The sequence below is a fragment of the Zosterops lateralis genome, assembly GCF_965231275.1.
Source record: "Zosterops lateralis genome assembly, chromosome: 2".
In the NCBI taxonomy this organism is placed as follows: Eukaryota; Metazoa; Chordata; class Aves; order Passeriformes; family Zosteropidae; genus Zosterops; species Zosterops lateralis.
The window spans coordinates 41,279,582-41,302,501 of NC_139763.1; the positions used below are offsets into that span (position 1 = coordinate 41,279,582).

At 53.2% G+C, this 22,920-nt stretch overlaps 3 long non-coding RNA genes across 3 annotated transcripts; all 3 read right to left on the reverse strand.

The window, feature by feature from the left end:
* Window positions 1-8,004: 8,004 nt before the first annotated feature.
* Window positions 8,005-10,753, reverse strand: LOC310921580. The gene is made up of 8 exons (XR_014592170.1): window positions 10,671-10,753; window positions 10,498-10,591; window positions 10,321-10,414; window positions 9,988-10,081; window positions 9,811-9,904; window positions 9,480-9,573; window positions 9,303-9,396; window positions 8,005-8,055 (listed from the first exon to the last, which is right to left on the reverse strand). It is a non-coding gene; the product is annotated as an uncharacterized lncRNA (long non-coding RNA).
* Window positions 10,754-12,251: 1,498 nt separating this feature from the next.
* LOC310922191 lies at window positions 12,252-14,808 on the reverse strand. The gene is made up of 7 exons (XR_014592337.1): window positions 14,745-14,808; window positions 14,568-14,661; window positions 14,235-14,328; window positions 14,058-14,151; window positions 13,727-13,820; window positions 13,550-13,643; window positions 12,252-12,302 (listed from the first exon to the last, which is right to left on the reverse strand). It is a non-coding gene; the product is annotated as an uncharacterized lncRNA (long non-coding RNA).
* A 1,972-nt stretch (window positions 14,809-16,780) lies between these two features.
* On the reverse strand, window positions 16,781-18,262 carry LOC310922184. Its single transcript, XR_014592334.1, has 7 exons — window positions 18,148-18,262; window positions 17,975-18,068; window positions 17,798-17,891; window positions 17,465-17,558; window positions 17,288-17,381; window positions 16,957-17,050; window positions 16,781-16,873 (listed from the first exon to the last, which is right to left on the reverse strand). It is a non-coding gene; the product is annotated as an uncharacterized lncRNA (long non-coding RNA).
* Between the last annotated feature and the right edge of the window lie 4,658 nt (window positions 18,263-22,920).

Consider the following 22,920-nt stretch of genomic DNA (forward strand, 5'->3'; position numbering starts at 1 on the left):
CAGCCCTGCTACTTGGGGACATGGCAGCTAGTCTGCAGGTAGGTGAGAGGGAGCAGAGCTGCTCTGGCTTAGCACTTTGGAGCCTATGCTGTCACCTGGCAGAAACATGGGAGCACAGTCACAGTGTTCCCACAGCTTGCCTAATAGCCCATAGGGGCTTTCCCAGCCAGACTGACTGCACAAACCTGTGGAATTTAAAAGCAAACTCTGCCAGCTGGAGTAAGGTATTTAAGAAACCAGCTGTGAAGAGGAGAGAAGACAACACTAAGGGTTTATAGGTAAAATGCATATTTTGATTTAAAGGTAGGTACTTCAAAGCAGGGCAAAGTGAAAAGAGATGATGGGAGATGGAACAAATTAAACTTATCTGAGATGCATCCAGCACTTCAGTTAAATCTGCATGCTCTTTCTGCATGAAAATATCTCCTGAATTATAAAGGGTAAGGGAAGGAGGGCTCACATCTCGACCCCAAAGTATATAATTTGTGTCTTTTAAATCCAAGTCAGCTGAAGAGTTGAACACAGCAAGCCAAATTCTATTTAATTTACTCAGCAATACATCTGTGTGAAATATAGTCCAATTACAGGCACTAGGTTACTTTGCCATGACTGCAGCCATTTGGCTCTTATTTCCAGCAGCCTGTAATTAAATTATCACAATGCAGAAGCAGACAAGTTTCCCTTATATGTGACTGCAATTAAAGACGTGCAATCACAACATTTTTTAAAGTGACTTCAATCAATTGGTTACAGTAAAGAATACCATGTAATAAAGCAGTGACTCCACCATTAAGACTGAAAGAAGATTTCTATTTCAATAATCTAGTTCCCTTCTAGTACGAGTTCTGCTTTTGGATAATTTATTTAAAGTTCATTATGTGTCTACAGCATGTATCATTTCCCCTCAGCTTGGGCTGCAGAAGTGCCATTATGGCCAATTAATTAGTGTGATAAAATCTGCCACAATACAAACTGTTCCTTAATTAGATTTAAGTTTTTATCACGGTCCCCAGAGCTGCCAACCGGCTAGCTGAGTTCTGTCGTGATATGATGAAGTTTTAGGCAGGTCTGGATTTCATGCAGAAGCATGCTTGCTTGGAGAAAAGGAGCGGCTCACACTTGGTGGTACTTAAGCAAGTGTTTATTCAGGGTGAAGGCCCAGGTGGTCTGGTCCTAAGAGCAAACCAGAGAAAGAAGAGGCAAGCAGTTTGTTTGGAAAACAGTATTCACTCCTCTGCATTTTTTCTTTCTCAGGACAGCGTTGTTCATCTGAGGCGCGGACAGCGGCAGGACAGAAGTCTGTTTTTGCTTTTAGTTAGTTTAGCTAGCTGAGGCAGAGATGCTTCCTGGACTGTTTTTTGTCACCCCTGACTTTCTTGCTTTTGAGTGTTTGAACCTTTGCAGCAGCTTTCTCACGCTGCTTCATGTAAACAATATTGTATTCTTAGAATTTACCTGTATGTTTTGCATTCTTGTTCTCTGAGACAGAATTTGACTGATGGTCATATTGACCAATGGAGTCAGGAGGTTGTAACCTCCTTGGGCCAATCTCGGCCCTCTGTACAAAATGTATATAAGTAGAATTGGAGTCAGATAATAAAGAGCCTTCCATGTTTGACCCTGCTGCTGCCTGCTGTCCTCTGTGAGGGTCCACACCCATGTCGCAACTTGTTACCCCTCTAAGGGCAGGGGTAACAGTTTTTAACCTTTTTCTTGGGACTGTTTAAACCTGCTCTAAACAGAAAAACCCAGAGGAGCCCCAGGCAGCTGGCACCTGCCACCCACCAGGGCCTGGACGTCCAGAGGGACAGAGAAGGGACTGACTGAGTTGGGCTACACCCACAGCAGGGACTCTTCAATTTGCCATCTCACTCTAGAAGAACAGGTTTTATTGTTTCATACTAGTCATTCTTTATGCTTGTGGACACTTTGTTTGTTGAATAAATAGGTTTTCCACTTTTCTCTGAGGAAGTTCTTTTCATGGACTGGCTATGGGGAGGGGCCATTGGGGTTTGCTCTCCAGAGGAACCCTATTTCAGGGATTTCCCCCCAAATTCGCCCTAAACCAGGACAGTATCAAATTGCCAGAGCTCAGCACCCCATGGCACTGAGAGAGGCCCAGAATTTCCAAGGATCCCTCTTCTCAACTGACAGAGGCCTCCCCATGGGCCTGGGCAGCCCAGAAATGGGGCTGGCTTAGGGCTAACCCTGACCTCAAATCCAGCCCCAATTCCAGCCCCTTCCTAAACCTGCAGCCCTAAACCCAATCCCACCTTTAACCCTGACCTTACACCCATCCCCAGTTCCAACTCTAAGCTCCACGCCAGCCCCAGTTCCAGCCCCTTCCCAAATCCTGGGCCATTGCCAGGAAGGACCTTTTGCCCAATCTGGCACAAGTGCAGAAAGGTGAGACCACCCAAGCCCCACCCCCGTTGCATCAGTGTGGCTCCTGAGGGGAATTTGGGCTGTGAGTTGAGCTAAGGGACCTTGAGATGAGGCTCAGGTGACACCACTGTCCAGTGTTATGAATGCTAGGAGACCAGCTCCTTAGTGATTTCAGCTTTATTGGCAACACTCTGGGAAGGGGGGCCCGTGGGGTGTGTGCACACCACCACTGCTCCCGATACATGGAGGAGGAGGAGGATGTCAGCTCTGTCATCCGGCAGATCTGGATCTTCCTTCCTCACGGGAGTCCCCAAGAAGATGCCTGCTGGTTTCAGGTTCAGGGTCCCCGTGTCACTCCTGGTTCACTTTGGCAAGGGTGACAAAGGTGAGGAGTCCTGACTAGAGCCTTGATGTCGTCCAATGTCACTTCTGGTTAGGAGTGTTACTTCAGCTCTTTACCTGCATGGGGTCGTGGCTCATTGTTTTTAGGGGTCCCCACTGGACAAATTCAGTCTCCCCTAAGTCCCGTGGGAATCTGACATTTGAATCCTCGGTGATGTCATCCTCCTCCTCATGGTCTCGGGTGATTCACTGTCTGGGAGGGGATGGGAGCAGCGGGGCCATACTCGACAGTACGGGAATTTACACAACAACTCACCCAATCAACAACCCACCATCCTCACTAACTTAGAATATAACTTTGTATCAACTTTCCAACAATTTATTCTCTACATCCAGTGATCCCAGGTCTAGGGACAAGGAAACAAGGCTGAGGGAGAAGAATGAATCCAAAAAGCCAAGGCCAGAGCTGTGCTGAGAATCATCCCTGGATTTTTCTACTTCATCTCTCTGCCACTCTCTTGCTTCCCCCCCACCCTTTTTCTTTCTGTCTCCCTCTACATGATATTTACCATTCAACAACACCCAGACCACTGATGGTAGATTTGACTTTGTTCACACTTGAAAAAATAATCAGTCCAAGCCTGTTATGCCTTGGCAGATTATGGTCAGCTTTATTTCATCTGGAGCCCGGGGAACGCTCAAGGGGTCTCTATCCGTCTCACAGTGGGGGACATTTGAGAAGGACTCGGGGTGGGGGGGGCGGGGGGGTGGTGGGTGTCCCTGTGCCCCTAAACCCTCGGGGAGTGTCCCTGTGCCTCTAAACCCATGGAATGATTCAACAATTGAAAACAACCCCAGGCTGTCCCTGCTTCTCCCCCCAAGGGAGGGCTGGGGGATGTCGCAGTAGGACACAAAATAAAGATGCTTGATTCTGGTCAGAAGGCAGTAAAAATCAGAAGGCTTTATTTACAATTCATTTAGCTCTTTTATAGTATGCTACACTAAGAAGACACGTCATTAGTCCATAGGACTGACACCTCCCCAAGCGGTTAAGTAACAGAAATAGCAAACAACACCTGTTGTTATGGGAAAAGAATATTGTCTGCGGAAGGTTGTTATAGGAAAAAGAAAACTGTTGAAAAGTTTCCTTTGGGAAGAGCTAGCAATTCTCAGGCTCAGAAATTATTGGGTCCACAGCGGGGTTGTTATTTGTTTTTGCATTTTCGTCTCAGGTGACTCCTTGGGAAAGTCAATATCAGCCATTGCATTTCATGTGTTGTAAAATTGGATTTCTGCCAAATTTACCTTGCCCGGAGTGTGGGGGAAGCTCAACAGGTCTCTGTCCCTCTCGGCCCAGGGGATGCCTGGAGGGGCTCTGAGGAAGTTTCCCTGTCCGTCTCATCCTGGGAAAGGATCGGGGAAGTCTCCGTCCTTCTCGCCCTGGAAGACTGTTGGGGGGTCTGGGTCCTTTTGCCATTTACAGGGGATGGGGGTCTCTGTCTGTCTCCTCTTCTGGGGTCTCCATCTTTCTATTTGGGGCACCAGATGGTCTCTGTCCTCCTCAACTTACTCAGGGGGGCCGGGTTCATCTCCATCCTCTGCTCTGGAGGGAGTGGGTCTTCTTCATCCTCTTCACCATGCTGGGTGATCCTTTTCTTTTCCCTGCTCCAGCTGCGGAGGGCTCGGTCTTTACTCCCACCTGCCACCCCTATCTGGTGTAGGCCGGGCCATGTCATCCTCAGCCCCGTCATTGGGGGGGGCTCCGGGCTCTTCCCCATGCTCCCACTAAGGAGGTGCTGCCTCTACTCCAAGCCTCCACCCCTATAGGATGGTGGCTGGGCTGCCTCGCTCCTCCTCTGTGATGGAGGGGCCAGAGCGTCTCTATCCTCAATCCCCGTGGGGATGACAGGATCAGGTCATCCCTGCCCTGCTCCCTTTCCTGGGGACACTGGAGGAAGCTGGAGCATCTCTGCTCCTGCTTACCTTATTGGGGGCTGGGAGTGCTCTCCTCAGAGTGCAGTCTCTGCAGGGGTCTCCACACTCCTCATTGTTCCTCTTTGGCTAGGAAGATGTTTTTCTGTGGGAATTAGGGGAGTCAGGTCATGTCCATCCTCCTCCTCTACAATGGGTGGGGACTGGGTGGTTTCTGTTGCTACTTACCTTAGTTTTGGGGACGGGGGACTTTGTGGAGCGGAGTTTCTGGCTGGGGCCTCCGCACCCTTTGATGTTGCTATTTGGCTAGGAACATGTTTTTCTGTGGGCAAAAAGGGGGGACAGGTCATGTCCATCCTCCTCCCCTTACTGGGGGTGCTCACCCTTATGGTGGGCCGGAGATGGTCTTTGTGGAGCAGAGTCCTCTGTGGGGTCTCTGCATCCAGAGTTTTTGCTTATCAACTAGGAGCAAGGTATTCTCTGGGAATTATGGAGGGTGTCTGCTAGTATCCATTCTCCTTCTCTGCAATGCATGGAGCTGGGTTGTTCTGTTGGTGCTTACCTTAGTTTTGGGGACGGGGGACTTTGTGGAGTGGAGTTTCTGGCTGGGGCCTCCGCACCCTTTGGTGTTGCTCTTTGGCTAGGATCAAGGCATTCTGCAGGGATAAGGGGGGCAGGTCATGTCCATCCTCCTCCCCTTACGATGGGACCCAGATCGTCTCCATTCATGCTCACCTTGGTGTTGGGCTGGAGGTGGTCTCTGTGGAGTGGAGTTTCTGGTGGGGTCTCCGTATCGCTTGCTGCAGGTCTTCGGCTAGGATCAGGGTTTCCTGTAGGAAAAAAGAGGGGGGAGGGGCGGGGGGGGCACGTCATGTCCATTCCCCTCCCCTTACTGGGGGTGCTCACCTTCATGGTGGGCTGGAGGTGGTCTTTGTGGAGCAGAGCCTCTGGTGCGGTCTCTTCGTCCCTCGTTTTTGCTTTTCAACTAGGATCAAAGTGTTCTGTGGGAATTAGGGGAGGGTAAGCTTGTATCCATTCTCCTCTGCAATGGAGGGAGCTGGGTTGTTCTATTGGTGCTTACCTTAGTGTGGGTTAGGGCTGGACTCTGAGGAGCAGAGTTATTGGTGGGGTCTCTGCACTCCTCATTATTCCTCTTTGGCTAGGAACATGTTTTTCTGTGGGAATTAGGGGAGTCAGGTCATGTCCATCCTCCTCCTCTGCAATGGATGGGGACTGGGTGGTTTCTGTTGCTGCTTACCTTAGTTTTGAGGACGGGGGACTTTCTGGAGCGGAGTTTCTGGTTGAGGTCTCCGCACCCTTTGATCTTGCTCTTTGGCAAGGATCAAGGTTTTCTGTGGGAAAAAAGAGGTGACAGGTCATGTCCATCCTCCTCCCCTTACGGGGGTGCTCACCCTTATGGTGGGCTGGAGGTGGTCTTGGTGGAACAGAGTCCTCTGTGGGGCCTCTGCATCCCTAGTTTTTGCTTTTCAACTAGGAGCAAGGTATTCTGTGAGAATTGGTGGGTGGGGTCAGCTTGTATCCATTCTCCTTCTCTGCAATGGATAGAGCTAGGCTGTTCTGTTGGTGCTTACCTTAGTGTGGATTAGGGCTGGACTCTGAGGAGTGCAGATTTTGTTGGGGTCTCTGCACCTCTCATTGTTCCTCTTTGACTAGGAACATGTTTTTCTGTGGGAATTAGGGGAGTCAGGTCATGTCCATCCTCCTCCTCCGCAATGGAAGGGAACTGGGTGGTTTCTTTTGCTGCTTACTTTAGTTTTGGGGACGAAAGACTTTGTGGAGCGGAGTTTCTGGTTGGGGTCTCCGCACCCTTTGATGTTCCTCTTTGGCTTGGAACATGTTTTTCTGTGGGAATTAGAGGAGTCAGGTCATGTCCATCCTCCTCCCCTTACTGGGGGTGCTCACCCCTATGGTGGGCTGGAGGTGGTCTTGGTGGAGCAGAGTCCTCTGTGGGGCCTCTGCATCCCTCGTTTTGGCTTTTCAACTAGGATCAAAGTGTTCTTTGGGAATTAGGGGAGGGTAAGCTTGTATCCATTCTCCTCTGCAATGGAGGGAGCTGGGTTTTTCTACTGGTGCTTACCTTAGTGTGGATTAGGGGTGGACTCTGAGGAGCAGAGATATTGTTGGGGTCTCCGCACTCCTCATTATTCCTCTTTAGCTAGGAAGATGTTTTTCTGTGGGAATTAGGGGAGTCAGGTCATGTCCATCCTCCTCCTCCGCAATGGTTGGGGATTGGGTGGTTTCTCTTTCTGCTTACCTTAATTTTGGGGACGGGGGACTTTGTGGAGCGGAGTTTCTGGCTGGGGTCTCCGCACCCTTTGATGTTGCTTTTTGGCAAGGATCAAGGTTTTCTGTGGGAAAAAAGCAGACACAGGTCATGTCCATCCTCCTCCCCTTACTGGGGGTGCTCACCCTTATGGTGGGCTGGAGGTGGTCTTGGTGGAGCAGAGTCCTCTGTGGGGCTTCTGCATCCCTAGTTTTTGCTTTTCAACTAGGATGAAAGTGTTCTTTGGGAATTGGGGGATGGTCAGCTTGTATCCGTTCTCCTTCTCTGCAATGCATGGAGCTGGGTTGTTCTGTTGGTGCTTACCTTAGTTTTGGAGATGGGGAACTTTGTGGAGCGGAGTTTCTGGCTGGGGCCTCCGCACCCTTTGGTGTTGCTCTTTGGCTAGGATCAAGGCATTCTGTGGGGATAAGGGGGGCAGGTCATGTCCATCCTCCTCCCCTTACGATGGGACCCAGATCGTCTCCATTCATGCTCACCTTGGTGTTGGGCTGGAGGTGGTCTCTGTGGAGTGGAGTTTCTGGCGGGGTCTCCGTATCGCTTGCTGCAGGTCTTCGGCTAGGATCAGGGTTTCCTGTAGGAAAAAAGAGGGGGGAGGGGCGGGGGGCACGTCATGTCCATTCTCCTCCCCTTACTGGGGGTGCTCACCTTCATGGTGGGCTGGAGGTGGTCTTTGTGGAGCGGAGTCTCTGGTGCGGTCTCTTCATCCCTCGTTTTTGCTTTTCAACTAGGATCAAAGAATTCTGTGGGAATTAGGGGGGGGTCAGCTTGTATCCATTCTCCTCTGCAATGGATGGAGCTGGGTTGTTCTGTTGGTGCTTACCTTAGTCTGGGTTAGAGGTGGACTCTGAGGAGTGCAGATTTTGTTGGGGTCTCTGCACCTCTCATTGTTCCTCTTTGGCTAGGATCATGTTTTTCTGTGGGAATTAGGGGAGTCAGGTCATGTCCATCCTCCTCCTCCGCAATGGATGGGGACTGGGTGGTTTCTGTTGCTACTTACCTTAGTTTTGGGGACGGGGGACTTTGTGGAGCGGAGTTTCTGGCTGGGGCCTCCGCACCCTTTGATCTTGCTCTTTGGCAAGGATCAAGATTTTCTGTGGGAAAAAAGAGGTGACAGGTCATGTCCATCCTCCTCCCCTTACTGGGGATGCTCACCCTTATGGTGGGCTGGAGGTGGTCTTTGTGGAACAGAGTCCTCTGTGGGGTCTCTGCATCCCTAGTTTTTACTTTTCAACTAGGAGCAAGGTATTCTGTGAGAATTGGTGGGTGGGGTCAGCTTGTATCCATTCTCCTTCTCTGCAATGCATGGAGCTGGGTTGTTCTGTTGGTGCTTACCTTAGTGTGGATTAGGGGTGGACTCTGAGGAGCAGAGTTTTTGTTGGGGTCTCTGCACCTCTCATTGTTTCTCTTTGACTAGGAAGATGTTTTTCTGTGGGAATTAGGGGAGTCAGGTCATGTCCATCCTCCTCCTCCGCAATGGAAGGGAACTGGGTGGTTTCTTTTGCTGCTTACTTTAGTTTTGGGGACGAAAGACTTTGTGGAGCGGAGTTTCTGGTTGGGGTCTCCGCACCCTTTGATGTTCCTCTTTGGCTTGGAACATGTTTTTCTGTGGGAATTAGAGGAGTCAGGTCATGTCCATCCTCCTCCCCTTACTGGGGGTGCTCACCCCTATGGTGGGCTGGAGGTGGTCTTGGTGGAGCAGAGTCCTCTGTGGGGCCTCTGCATCCCTAGTTTTTGCTTTTCAACTAGGATCAAAGTGTTCTTTGGGAATTAGGGGAGGGTAAGCTTGTATCCATTCTCCTCTGCAATGGAGGGAGCTGGGTTTTTCTACTGGTGCTTACCTTAGTGTGGATTAGGGGTGGACTCTGAGGAGCAGAGTTATTGTTGGGGTCTCCGCACTCCTCATTGTTCCTCTTTAGCTAGGAAGATGTTTTTCTGTGGGAATTAGGGGAGTCAGGTCATGTCCATCCTCCTCCTCCGCAATGGTTGGGGATTGGGTGGTTTCTCTTTCTGCTTACCTTAATTTTGGGGACGGGGGACTTTGTGGAGCGGAGTTTCTGGCTGGGGTCTCCGCACCCTTTGATCTTGCTCTTTGGCAAGGATCAAGGTTTTCTGTGGGAAAAATGGGGGTCCATCCTCCTCCCCTTACTGGGGGTGCTCACTCTTATGGTGGGCTGGAGGTGGTCTTGGTGGAGCAGAGTCCTCTGTGGGGTTTCTGCATCCAGAGTTTTTGCTTATCAACTAGGATCAAGGTATTCTGTGGGAATTGCGGGGGATGTCAGCTTGTATCCGTTCTCCTTCTCCACAATGGATGAAGCTGGGTTGTTCTGTTGGTGCTTACCTTAGTGTGGGTTAGGGCTGGACTCTGAGGAGTGCAGATTTTGTTGGGGTCTCTGCACCTCTCATTGTTCCTCTTTGGCTAGGAAGATGTTTTTCTGTGGGAATTAGGGGAGTCAGGTCATGTCCATCCTCCTCCTCCACAATGGAAGGGAACTGGCTGGTTTCTTTTGCTGCTTACTTTAGTTTTGGGGACGGGGGACTTTGTGGAGCGGAGTTTCTGGTTGGGGCCTCCGCACCCTTTGATGTTCCTCTTTGGCTTGGAACATGTTTTTCTGTGGGAATTAGAGGAGTCAGTTCATGTCCATCCTCCTCCGATTACTGGGGGTGCTCACCCCTATGGTGGGCTGGAGGTGGTCTTGGTGGAGCAGAGTCCTCTATGGGGCCTCTGCATCCCTCGTTTTTGCTTTTCAACTAGGATCAAAGTGTTCTGTGCAATTAGGGGAGGGTCAGCTTGTATCCATTCTCCTTCCCTGCAATGGATGTAGCTGGTTTGTTCTGTTGGTGCTTACCTTAGTGTGGGTTAGGGGTGGACTCTGAGGAGTGCAGATTTTGTTGGGGTCTCTGCACCTCTCATTGTTCCTCTTTGTCTAGAAGGATATTTTTCTGTGGGAATTAGGGGAGTCAGGTCATGTCCATCCTCCTCCTCTGCAATGGATGGGGATTGGGTGGTTTCTCTTTCTGCTTACCTTAATTTTGGGGACGGGGGAATTTGTGGAGCAGAGTTTCTGGTTGGGGCCTCCGCATCCTGTGATCTTGCTCTTTGGCAAGGATCAAGGTTTTCTGTGGAAAAAAGAGGTGACAGGTCATGTCCATCCTCCTCCCCTTACGGGGGTGCTCACCCTTATGGTGGGCTGGAGGTGGTCTTTGTGGAACAGAGTCCTCTGTGGGGCCTCTGCATCCCTAGTTTTTGCTTTTCAACTAGGAGCAAGGTATTCTGTGAGAATTGGTGGGTGGGGTCAGCTTGTATCCATTCTCCTTCTCTGCAATGGATGGAGCTGGGTTGTTCTGTTGGTGCTTACCTTTGCGTGGGGTAGGGGTGGACTCTGAGGAGTGGAGATTTTGTTGGGGTCTCCGTGCTCCTCATTGTTCCTCTTTGGCTAGGAACATGTATTTCTGTGGGAATTAGGGGAGTCAGGTCATGTCCATCCTCCTCCTCCGCAATGGTTGGGGATTGGGTAGTTTCTTTTGCTGCTTACCTTAGTTTTGGGGATGGAGGACTTTGTGGAGCGGAGTTTCTTTTTGAGGGCTCCGCACCCTTTGATGTTGCTTTTCGGCTAGGATCAAGGTTTTCTCTGGGACAAAAGGCGGCAGGTCATGTCCATCCTCCTCCCCTTACGATGGGACCCCGATCATCTCCATTCATGCTCACCTTGGTGGTGGGCTGGAGGTGGTCTCTGTGGAGCGGAGTTTCTGGCGGGGTCTCCGTATCCCTTGCTGCAGGTCTTCGGCTAGGATCAGGGTTTCCTGTAGGAAAAAAGAGGGGGGAGGGGCGGGGGGCACGTCATGTCCATTCTCCTCCCCTTACTGGGGGTGCTCACCTTCATGGTGGGCTGGAGGTGGTCTTTGTGGAGCGGAGTCTCTGGTGCGGTCTCTTCATCCCTCGTTTTTGCTTTTCAACTAGGATCAAAGAATTCTGTGGGAATTAGGGGGGGGTCAGCTTGTATCCATTCTCCTCTGCAATGGATGGAGCTGGGTTGTTCTGTTGGTGCTTACCTTAGTCTGGGTTAGAGGTGGACTCTGAGGAGTGCAGATTTTGTTGGGGTCTCTGCACCTCTCATTGTTCCTCTTTGGCTAGGATCATGTTTTTCTGTGGGAATTAGGGGAGTCAGGTCATGTCCATCCTCCTCCTCTGCAATGGATGGGGACTGGGTGGTTTCTGTTGCTACTTACCTTAGTTTTGGGGACGGGGGACTTTGTGGAGCGGAGTTTCTGGCTGGGGCCTCCGCACCCTTTGATCTTGCTCTTTGGCAAGGATCAAGATTTTCTGTGGGAAAAAAGAGGTGACAGGTCATGTCCATCCTCCTCCCCTTACGGGGGTGCTCACCCTTATGGTGGGCTGGAGGTGGTCTTTGTGGAACAGAGTCCTCTGTGGGGTCTCTGCATCCCTAGTTTTTACTTTTCAACTAGGAGCAAGGTATTCTGTGAGAATTGGTGGGTGGGGTCAGCTTGTATCCATTCTCCTTCTCTGCAATGGATGGAGCTGGGTTGTTCTGTTGGTGCTTACCTTAGTGTGGGTTAGGGGTGGACTCTGAGGAGCAGAGTTTTTGTTGGGGTCTCTGCACCTCTCATTGTTTCTCTTTGACTAGGAAGATGTTTTTCTGTGGGAATTAGGGGAGTCAGGTCATGTCCATCCTCCTCCTCCGCAATGGAAGGGAACTGGGTGGTTTCTTTTGCTGCTTACTTTAGTTTTGGGGACGAAAGACTTTGTGGAGCGGAGTTTCTGGTTGGGGTCTCCGCACCCTTTGATGTTCCTCTTTGGCTTGGAACATGTTTTTCTGTGGGAATTAGAGGAGTCAGGTCATGTCCATCCTCCTCCCCTTACTGGGGGTGCTCACCCCTATGGTGGGCTGGAGGTGGTCTTGGTGGAGCAGAGTCCTCTGTGGGGCCTCTGCATCCCTAGTTTTTGCTTTTCAACTAGGATCAAAGTGTTCTTTGGGAATTAGGGGAGGGTAAGCTTGTATCCATTCTCCTCTGCAATGGAGGGAGCTGGGTTTTTCTACTGGTGCTTACCTTAGTGTGGATTAGGGGTGGACTCTGAGGAGCAGAGTTATTGTTGGGGTCTCTGCACTCCTCATTGTTCCTCTTTAGCTAGGAAGATGTTTTTCTGTGGGAATTAGGGGAGTCAGGTCATGTCCATCCTCCTCCTCCGCAATGGTTGGGGATTGGGTGGTTTCTCTTTCTGCTTACCTTAATTTTGGGGACGGGGGAATTTGTGGAGCGGAGTTTCTGGCTGGGGCCTCCGCACCCTTTGATCTTGCTCTTTGGCAAGGATCAAGATTTTCTGTGGGAAAAAAGAGGTGACAGGTCATGTCCATCCTCCTCCCCTTACTGGGGATGCTCACCCTTATGGTGGGCTGGAGGTGGTCTTTGTGGAACAGAGTCCTCTGTGGGGTCTCTGCATCCCTAGTTTTTACTTTTCAACTAGGAGCAAGGTATTCTGTGAGAATTGGTGGGTGGGGTCAGCTTGTATCCATTCTCCTTCTCTGCAATGCATGGAGCTGGGTTGTTCTGTTGGTGCTTACCTTAGTGTGGATTAGGGGTGGACTCTGAGGAGCAGAGTTTTTGTTGGGGTCTCTGCACCTCTCATTGTTTCTCTTTGACTAGGAAGATGTTTTTCTGTGGGAATTAGGGGAGTCAGGTCATGTCCATCCTCCTCCTCCGCAATGGAAGGGAACTGGGTGGTTTCTTTTGCTGCTTACTTTAGTTTTGGGGACGAAAGACTTTGTGGAGCGGAGTTTCTGGTTGGGGTCTCCGCACCCTTTGATGTTCCTCTTTGGCTTGGAACATGTTTTTCTGTGGGAATTAGAGGAGTCAGGTCATGTCCATCCTTCTCCCCTTACTGGGGGTGCTCACCCCTATGGTGGGCTGGAGGTGGTCTTGGTGGAGCAGAGTCCTCTGTGGGGCCTCTGCATCCCTAGTTTTTGCTTTTCAACTAGGATCAAAGTGTTCTTTGGGAATTAGGGGAGGGTAAGCTTGTATCCATTCTCCTCTGCAATGGAGGGAGCTGGGTTTTTCTACTGGTGCTTACCTTAGTGTGGATTAGGGGTGGACTCTGAGGAGCAGAGTTATTGTTGGGGTCTCCGCACTCCTCATTGTTCCTCTTTAGCTAGGAAGATGTTTTTCTGTGGGAATTAGGGGAGTCAGGTCATGTCCATCCTCCTCCTCCGCAATGGTTGGGGATTGGGTGGTTTCTCTTTCTGCTTACCTTAATTTTGGGGACGGGGGACTTTGTGGAGCGGAGTTTCTGGCTGGGGTCTCCGCACCCTTTGATCTTGCTCTTTGGCAAGGATCAAGGTTTTCTGGGGGAAAAATGGGGGTCCATCCTCCTCCCCTTACTGGGGGTGCTCACTCTTATGGTGGGCTGGAGGTGGTCTTGGTGGAGCAGAGTCCTCTGTGGGGTCTCTGCATCCAGAGGTTTTGCTTATCAACTAGGATCAAGGTATTCTGTGGGAATTGCGGGGGATGTCAGCTTGTATCCGTTCTCCTTCTCCACAATGGATGAAGCTGGGTTGTTCTGTTGGTGCTTACCTTAGTGTGGGTTAGGGCTGGACTCTGAGGAGTGCAGATTTTGTTGGGGTCTCTGCACCTCTCATTGTTCCTCTTTGGCTAGGAAGATGTTTTTCTGTGGGAATTAGGGGAGTCAGGTCATGTCCATCCTCCTCCTCCACAATGGAAGGGAACTGGCTGGTTTCTTTTGCTGCTTACTTTAGTTTTGGGGACGGGGGACTTTGTGGAGCGGAGTTTCTGGTTGGGGCCTCCGCACCCTTTGATGTTCCTCTTTGGCTTGGAACATGTTTTTCTGTGGGAATTAGAGGAGTCAGTTCATGTCCATCCTCCTCCGATTACTGGGGGTGCTCACCCCTATGGTGGGCTGGAGGTGGTCTTGGTGGAGCAGAGTCCTCTGTGGGGCCTCTGCATCCCTCGTTTTTGCTTTTCAACTAGGATCAAAGTGTTCTGTGCAATTAGGGGAGGGTCAGCTTGTATCCATTCTCCTTCCCTGCAATGGATGTAGCTGGTTTGTTCTGTTGGTGCTTACCTTAGTGTGGGTTAGGGGTGGACTCTGAGGAGTGCAGATTTTGTTGGGGTCTCTGCACCTCTCATTGTTCCTCTTTGTCTAGAAGGATATTTTTCTGTGGGAATTAGGGGAGTCAGGTCATGTCCATCCTCCTCCTCTGCAATGGATGGGGATTGGGTGGTTTCTCTTTCTGCTTACCTTAATTTTGGGGACGGGGGAATTTGTGGAGCAGAGTTTCTGGTTGGGGCCTCCGCATCCTGTGATCTTGCTCTTTGGCAAGGATCAAGGTTTTCTGTGGAAAAAAGAGGTGACAGGTCATGTCCATCCTCCTCCCCTTACGGGGGTGCTCACCCTTATGGTGGGCTGGAGGTGGTCTTTGTGGAACAGAGTCCTCTGTGGGGCCTCTGCATCCCTAGTTTTTGCTTTTCAACTAGGAGCAAGGTATTCTGTGAGAATTGGTGGGTGGGGTCAGCTTGTATCCATTCTCCTTCTCTGCAATGGATGGAGCTGGGTTGTTCTGTTGGTGCTTACCTTTGCGTGGGGTAGGGGTGGACTCTGAGGAGTGGAGATTTTGTTGGGGTCTCCGTGCTCCTCATTGTTCCTCTTTGGCTAGGAACATGTATTTCTGTGGGAATTAGGGGAGTCAGGTCATGTCCATCCTCTTCCTCCACAATGGATGGGGACTGGGTAGTTTCTTTTGCTGCTTACCTTAGTTTTGGGGATGGAGGACTTTGTGGAGCGGAGTTTCTTTTTGAGGGCTCCGCACCCTTTGATGTTGCTTTTCGGCTAGGATCAAGGTTTTCTCTGGGACAAAAGGCGGCAGGTCATGTCCATCCTCCTCCCCTTACAATGGGACCCAGATTGTCTCCATTCATGCTCACCTTGGTGTTGGGCTGGAGGTGGTCTCTGTGGAGTGGAGTTTCTGGCGGGGTCTCCGTATCCCTTGCTGCAGGTCTTCGGCTAGGATCAGGGTTTCCTGTAGGAAAAAAGAGGGGGGAGGGGCGGGGGGCACGTCATGTCCATTCTCCTCCCCTTACTGGGGGTGCTCACCTTCATGGTGGGCTGGAGGTGGTCTTTGTGGAGCGGAGTCTCTGGTGCGGTCTCTTCATCCCTCGTTTTTGCTTTTCAACTAGGATCAAAGAATTCTGTGGGAATTAGGGGGGGGTCAGCTTGTATCCATTCTCCTCTGCAATGGATGGAGCTGGGTTGTTCTGTTGGTGCTTACCTTAGTCTGGGTTAGAGGTGGACTCTGAGGAGTGCAGATTTTGTTGGGGTCTCTGCACCTCTCATTGTTCCTCTTTGGCTAGGAAGATGTTTTTCTGTGGGAATTAGGGGAGTCAGGTCATGTCCATCCTCCTCCTCTGCAATGGATGGGGACTGGGTGGTTTCTGTTGCTACTTACCTTAGTTTTGGGGACGGGGGACTTTGTGGAGCGGAGTTTCTGGCTGGGGCCTCCGCACCCTTTGATCTTGCTCTTTGGCAAGGATCAAGATTTTCTGTGGGAAAAAAGAGGTGACAGGTCATGTCCATCCTCCTCCCCTTACTGGGGGTGCTCACTCTTATGGTGGGCTGGAGGTGGTCTTTGTGGAACAGAGTCCTCTGTGGGGTCTCTGCATCCCTAGTTTTTACTTTTCAACTAGGAGCAAGGTATTCTGTGAGAATTGGTGGGTGGGGTCAGCTTGTATCCATTCTCCTTCTCTGCAATGCATGGAGCTGGGTTGTTCTGTTGGTGCTTACCTTAGTGTGGGTTAGGGGTGGACTCTGAGGAGCAGAGTTTTTGTTGGGGTCTCTGCACCTCTCATTGTTTCTCTTTGACTAGGAACATGTTTTTCTGTGGGAATTAGGGGAGTCAGGTCATGTCCATCCTCCTCCTCCGCAATGGAAGGGAACTGGGTGGTTTCTTTTGCTGCTTACTTTAGTTTTGGGGACGAAAGACTTTGTGGAGCGGAGTTTCTGGTTGGGGTCTCCGCACCCTTTGATGTTCCTCTTTGGCTTGGAACATGTTTTTCTGTGGGAATTAGAGGAGTCAGGTCATGTCCATCCTCCTCCCCTTACTGGGGGTGCTCACCCCTATGGTGGGCTGGAGGTGGTCTTGGTGGAGCAGAGTCCTCTGTGGGGCCTCTGCATCCCTCGTTTTTGCTTTTCAACTAGGATCAAAGTGTTCTTTGGGAATTAGGGGAGGGTAAGCTTGTATCCATTCTCCTCTGCAATGGAGGGAGCTGGGTTTTTCTACTGGTGCTTACCTTAGTGTGGATTAGGGGTGGACTCTGAGGAGCAGAGTTATTGTTGGGGTCTCCGCACTCCTCATTGTTCCTCTTTAGCTAGGAAGATGTTTTTCTGTGGGAATTAGGGGAGTCAGGTCATGTCCATCCTCCTCCTCCGCAATGGTTGGGGATTGGGTGGTTTCTCTTTCTGCTTACCTTAATTTTGGGGACGGGGGACTTTGTGGAGCGGAGTTTCTGGCTGGGGCCTCCGCACCCTTTGATCTTGCTCTTTGGCAAGGATCAAGGTTTTCTGTGGGAAAAATGGGGGTCCATCCTCCTCCCCTTACTGGGGGTGCTCACTCTTATGGTGGGCTGTAGGTGGTCTTGGTGGAGCAGAGTCCTCTGTGGGGTCTCTGCATCCAGAGTTTTTGCTTATCAATTAGGATCAAGGTATTCTGTGGGAATTGCGGGGGATGTCAGCTTGTATCCGTTCTCCTTCTCCACAATGGATGAAGCTGGGTTGTTCTGTTGGTGCTTACCTTAGTGTGGGTTAGGGCTGGACTCTGAGGAGTGCAGATTTTGTTGGGGTCTCTGCACCTCTCATTGTTCCTCTTTGGCTAGGAAGATGTTTTTCTGTGGGAATTAGGGGAGTCAGGTCATGTCCATCCTCCTCCTCCACAATGGAAGGGTACTGGGTGGTTTCTTTTGCTGCTTACTTTAGTTTTGGGGACGGGGGACTTTGTGGAGCGGAGTTTCTGGTTGGGGCCTCCGCACCCTTTGATGTTCCTCTTTGGCTTGGAACATGTTTTTCTGTGGGAATTAGAGGAGTCAGTTCATGTCCATCCTCCTCCGATTACTGGGGGTGCTCACCCCTATGGTGGGCTGGAGGTGGTCTTGGTGGAGCAGAGTCCTCTGTGGGGCCTCTGCATCCCTCGTTTTTGCTTTTCAACTAGGATCAAAGTGTTCTGTGCAATTAGGGGAGGGTCAGCTTGTATCCATTCTCCTTCCCTGCAATGGATGTAGCTGGTTTGTTCTGTTGGTGCTTACCTTAGTGTGGGTTAGGGGTGGACTCTGAGGAGTGCAGATTTTGTTGGGGTCTCTGCACCTCTCATTGTTCCTCTTTGTCTAGAAGGATATTTTTCTGTGGGAATTAGGGGAGTCAGGTCATGTCCATCCTCCTCCTCTGCAATGGATGGGGATTGGGTGGTTTCTCTTTCTGCTTACCTTAATTTTGGGGACGGGGGAATTTGTGGAGCAGAGTTTCTGGTTGGGGCCTCCGCATCCTGTGATCTTGCTCTTTGGCAAGGATCAAGGTTTTCTGTGGAAAAAAGAGGTGACAGGTCATGTCCATCCTCCTCCCCTTACGGGGGTGCTCACCCTTATGGTGGGCTGGAGGTGGTCTTTGTGGAACAGAGTCCTCTGTGGGGCCTCTGCATCCCTAGTTTTTGCTTTTCAACTAGGAGCAAGGTATTCTGTGAGAATTGGTGGGTGGGGTCAGCTTGTATCCATTCTCCTTCTCTGCAATGGATGGAGCTGGGTTGTTCTGTTGGTGCTTACCTTTGCGTGGGGTAGGGGTGGACTCTGAGGAGTGGAGATTTTGTTGGGGTCTCCGTGCTCCTCATTGTTCCTCTTTGGCTAGGAACATGTATTTCTGTGGGAATTAGGGGAGTCAGGTCATGTCCATCCTCTTCCTCCACAATGGATGGGGACTGGGTAGTTTCTTTTGCTGCTTACCTTAGTTTTGGGGATGGAGGACTTTGTGGAGCGGAGTTTCTTTTTGAGGGCTCCGCACCCTTTGATGTTGCTTTTCGGCTAGGATCAAGGTTTTCTCTGGGACAAAAGGCGGCAGGTCATGTCCATCCTCCTCCCCTTACGATGGGACCCCGATCATCTCCATTCATGCTCACCTTGGTGTTGGGCTGGAGGTGGTCTCTGTGGAGCGGAGTTTCTGGTGGGGTCTCCGCATCCTTTGCTGCAGGTCTTCGGCTAGGATCAGGGTTTTCTGTAGGAAAAAAAGGGGGGGGGGGTGCAGGCAGGGGGGGCAGGTCATGTCCATCCTCCTCCCCTTACTGGGGGTGCCCACCCTCATGGTGGGCTGGAGGTGGTCTTGGTGGAGCAGAGTCTCTGGTGGGGTCTCTGCATTCCCTGTTGCCCTTTAGAAAACATGGAGCAAGAGGGAGCAGGGCAAAGCTGGGAGGAGAGGATGAGGCGAGGATGAGGCGAGGATGGGGTTTAGGAGGAATGAAGGAGCAGAGGGTAGCAGGGAAGGGGAAGGGAATAGAAGTGTAAAAGAGGAGCGGACAGGGAGGGAATGTATGAGGAGAGGAGAAAAGTGGGGAGGGGAAGGTAAAAGAGGAGGAGAGGTGAAGGGAGAGGAGGGGAAAAGAGGAGGGGAGGAGTGGGGATGTGAGGGAAAGAGAGGAGGGAGGAGAGGTGAGGTGAGCAGGGTTGGGGAGGGAAGAGTAGAAGTGGAGGTGAGGGGACAAGGAGGGGAGGGGAGGGGATAGGAAGAGAGGAGAGGAGGGGAGAGGAGGGGACAGAGTTTGGGAGGGGAGGGGTGGTGAAGGGAAGGGAAGGGAGGAGAGGGTAGGCAGGGAGGGGAGGGGATGGGAGGGAAGGGTAGGAGTAGAGTGGAGAGGACAGAGAGGGGAGGGAAGTTGGGGAGGGAAGGGGTGGGTAGAAGGGGAGGGGGATTGGACGTGGAAGACAGGAATGGGAGGGGGGTGAGAGGGGTCAGGGAGGGAAGGGTAGGAGGAGAGGAGAGGGGACAGGGAGGGGAGGGTAAGAGGGTACAGGGAGGGGATGGAAGGGGAGGAGATAGCAAGGGGAGGGTAAGAGGGGAGGGGAAGGGGAGGGGAGGGGAGAGTAAGAGGGGAGGGGAAGGGAGAGTAAGTGGGGAGGGAAGGGGAGGGTAGGGGAGGGGAGAGTAAGAGGGGAGGGGAGGGAAGGGGAGGGGAGGGGAGAGTAAGAGGGGAGGGGAGGGTAGAGGAGGGGAGGGGAGGGGAGGGGAGGGGAAGGGGAGGGGAAGGGGAGGGGGCGGAGGGGAAGGGGAGGGGGGGGAGGAGAGGGGAAGGGGAGGGGGGAGGGGAAGGGGAGGGGAAGGGAGAGTAAGTGGGGTGGGGAGGGGAGGGGAGGGGAGGAGGGGAGGGGAGGGGAAGGGAGAGTAAGTGGGGAGGGGAGGGGAGAGTAAGAGGGGAGGGGAGGGGAGGGGAGGGGAGGGGAGGGGAGGGGAGGGGAGGGGAGAAGCTGTGCAGAGCTGAGAGAAGCAAAGCAAAGCAGAGCGGAGAGGACAGGACAGGACAGGAACGCAGCTGCGCGGAGAGGAAATAACAGGAGGGGAGGGGAGGGGAGCGGAGGGGAGGGGAGAGGCAGGGGGAGGGGGAGGGGGAGGGGGGGAGGGGACAGTGCAGGGGGGGTAAGAGTTGAGGGGAGGGGATGAGAGGAGGAATCAGGGAGGGAAGGGCAGGAGAGGAGAGAAGTGGACAGAGATGGGAGGGGAAGAGGGGAGGAGAGAGGGACAGGGGGGAAGGATAGGAAGGGAGGGGAAAGGGAGGGGAGGGGAAGAGAGGAGGGGAGAGGAGAGGCCAGGGGAGGCAAAGAGCTGCACAGAGCGGAGAGAAGCAAAGCAAAGGGGAGCGAAGCAGAGAGGAAAGGACAGGACAGGACAGGACAGGACAGGACAGGACAGGACAGGAGCGCAGCTGCGCAGAGAGGAGAGAAGAGGAGAGGAGAGAACAGGAGAGGACACAAGAGGACAGGAGCAGAGTGCAGCTGTCCAGAGCTGCACAGAGCGGAGAGAAACTCAGTGAAGAGGAGAGGACGTGACAGGAGGGGACAGGAGCGAAGAGGAGAGGAGCGAAGCAGAGAGGATTGGAGAGGAGCGGAGCTGTGCAGAATGGAGATGAGAGCAGAGGACAGAAGAGGAGAAGAGAGGTGAGGACAGGACAGGAAAGGACAGGACAGCACAGGAGAGGACAGGACAGAACAGGACAGGAGCGCAGCTGCACAGAGCAGAGTGGAGAGGAGAGGACACAAGAGGACAAGAGTGGAGTGAAGCTGTGAGGTGAGGCGAGGACACTGGAGGAGTGGAGCTGCACAGAGTGGAGAGGAGCAAAGGGGAGAGGAGGAGACAGGACAAGAGAGGAGAGGAGAGGAGAGGAGAGGAGAGGAGAGGAGAGGAGAGGAGAGGAGAGGACAGGACAGGACAGGACAGGACAGGACAGGACAGGACAGGACAGGATAGGACAGGAGTGCAGCTGCACAGAGCAGAGTGGAGCAGAGAGGGGAGAGGAGGGGGAGGGGAGGTGGAGGGGGTGGGGAAGGGGGAAGGGGAAGGGGGAAGGGGAGAGGGAAGGGGAGGGAGGGGGAGGGAGAGGGGGAAGGGGAGGGGGAAGGAAGCGGAGGGGAGGGGGAGGGAGAAGGGAAGGGGGAAGGGGAAGGGGAAGAGGAAGGGGAAGGGAAGAGGAAGGGGAAGGGGAAGGGAAGGGGAAGGGGGAAGGGGGAAGGGGGAAGGGGAGGGTAAGGGTAAGGGTAAAGGGAAGGGGAAGGGGAAGGGGAAGGGGAAGGGGAAGGGAAGGGGAAGGGAAGGGGAAGGGGAAGGGGAAGGGGAAGGGGAAGGGGAAGGGGAAGGGGGAAGGGGGAAAGGGGAGGGGAAGGGGAAGGGGAGGGAAGGGGAAGGGGAAGGGAAGGGAAGGGAAGGGAAGGGAAGGGAAGGGAAGGGAAGGGAAGGGAAGGGAAGGGAAGGGAAGGGAAGGGAAGGGAAGGGAAGGGAAGGGAAGGGAAGGGAGGGAAGGGGAAGTGAGGGGAAGGAGGGGAGGGGAGAGGAGCAGAGGATAGAAGGGAGGGGAGGGGAGAGGAGTGGAGGTGGGTAGGGTAGGGTAGGGTAGGGTAGGGTAGGGTAGGGTAGGGTAAGGTAGGGTAGGGCAGGGTAGGGTAGGGTAGGGCAGGGTAGGGTAGAGTAGGGTAGAGTAGGGCAGGGCAGGGTAGGGCAGGGTAGGGCAGGGCAGGGTAGGGTAGGGTAGGGTAGGGTAGGGTAGGGTAGGGTAGGGTAGGGTAGAGTAGGGTAGGGAGAGGAGGTGGGTAGGGTAGGGCAGGGTAGGGCAGGGCAGGGTAGGGTAGGGTAGGGTAGGGTAGGGTAGGGTCGGGTAGGGCAGGGTAGGGCAGGGTAGGGCAGGGCAGGGTAGGGTCGGGTAGGGTAGAGTAGGGTAGAGTAGGGTAGAGTAGGGTAGGGAGAGGAGGTGGGTAGGGCAGGGTAGGGCAGGGTAGGGTAGGGTAGGGTAGGGTAGGGTAGGGTAGGGTAGGGTAGGGTAGGGTCGGGTAGGGCAGGGTAGAGCAGGGTAGGGCAGGGCAGGGTAGGGTCGGGTAGGGTAGAGTAGGGTAGAGTAGGGTAGAGTAGGGTAGGGAGAGGAGGTGGGTAGGGCAGGGTAGGGCAGGGCAGGGTAGGGTAGGGTAGGGTAGGGTAGGGTAGGGTAGGGTAGGGTAGGGTAGGGTAGGGTCGGGTAGGGCAGGGTAGGGCAGGGTAGGGCAGGGCAGGGTAGGGTCGGGTAGGGTAGAGTAGGGTAGGGAGAGGAGGTGGGTAGGGCAGGGTAGGGCAGGGTAGGGTAGGGTAGGGTAGGGTAGGGTAGGGCAAGGTAGGGTAGGGTAGGTTAGGGTAGGGTAGGGTAGGGTAGGGTAGAGTAGGGTAGGGTAGGGTAGGGTAGGGTAGGGTAGGGTAGGTTAGGGTACAAGAGAGGAGAGGGGGGAGGGGAGGGGAGGGGAGGTGGGCAGGGTGGGGTAGGGTAGGAGAGAGGAGAGGGGACGAGGTACAAGAGGACAGGAGTGGATCTGCGCAGGGTAGAGGGGAGAGGAGAGGAGCTGGATGCAGAGGAGCTCAGCAGAGCTCTCTGGAGCTGCTCGGAGCTGCTCAGAGCTCCATGGGTTTCTGCCCGCTGCGTTGAGCTGCTGCTCACGGCGCTTTCCAAACGTTGACTGGGCCCCGCTGCCCTTGGCAACAGCCAATGGGCATCGAGAAACAGCCTGAGGGGCAGAGCACAGAACGTTCCACATTGTGAGCACACAGAGGGGGTGTGACCAGAACGTGACTGAGTGATCTGATTGGTCAGGAGGTGGAGGGGGGGGGGTCAAAAAGGGGCGGGGCTTAGGCCCAGGCTGGGGGGGGGGCAGCTGTGAGGGCTGGGGATGGGGGAGGGGCCGGGGTCACACCGGGACTTTGGCAGCAGCTCCAGGGGCTCCCAGTCCCTCTCCAGCTCTCCTGGAGCCCCTTCAGGCCCTGCCAGGGGCTCTGAGCTCTCCCTGGACCCTTCCCTTCTCCAGGTGAACATTCCCAGCTCTCCCAGCATGGCTCCAGAGCGGCTCCAGTTCCTCTGGGCTGCCCCAGCAGCTCCCCCCCTGCAGGTGGGGTCCCAGCTCTGCAGGTGGGGTCTGACCTGAGCGGGGCCCGGGGGCACAATCCCCCCGGAGCTGCTGCCCACGCCGGGGTCAGCCCAGGGCACCTTTGGGCTCATGTCCAGCCTCTCACCCACCCACACGCTGCCCATTGCCAGAGCTGCAGAGGGGACATCAATTTGCCCAAATAAACAATCTCACCGTGTTTCTTTTATTTTTTAACTTGGCTGTGGTCACTTTCAGTTTATAATTTTTTATAATCACAGTTCTTTTGCAAGGTGAAGGCTGGCTGAGCT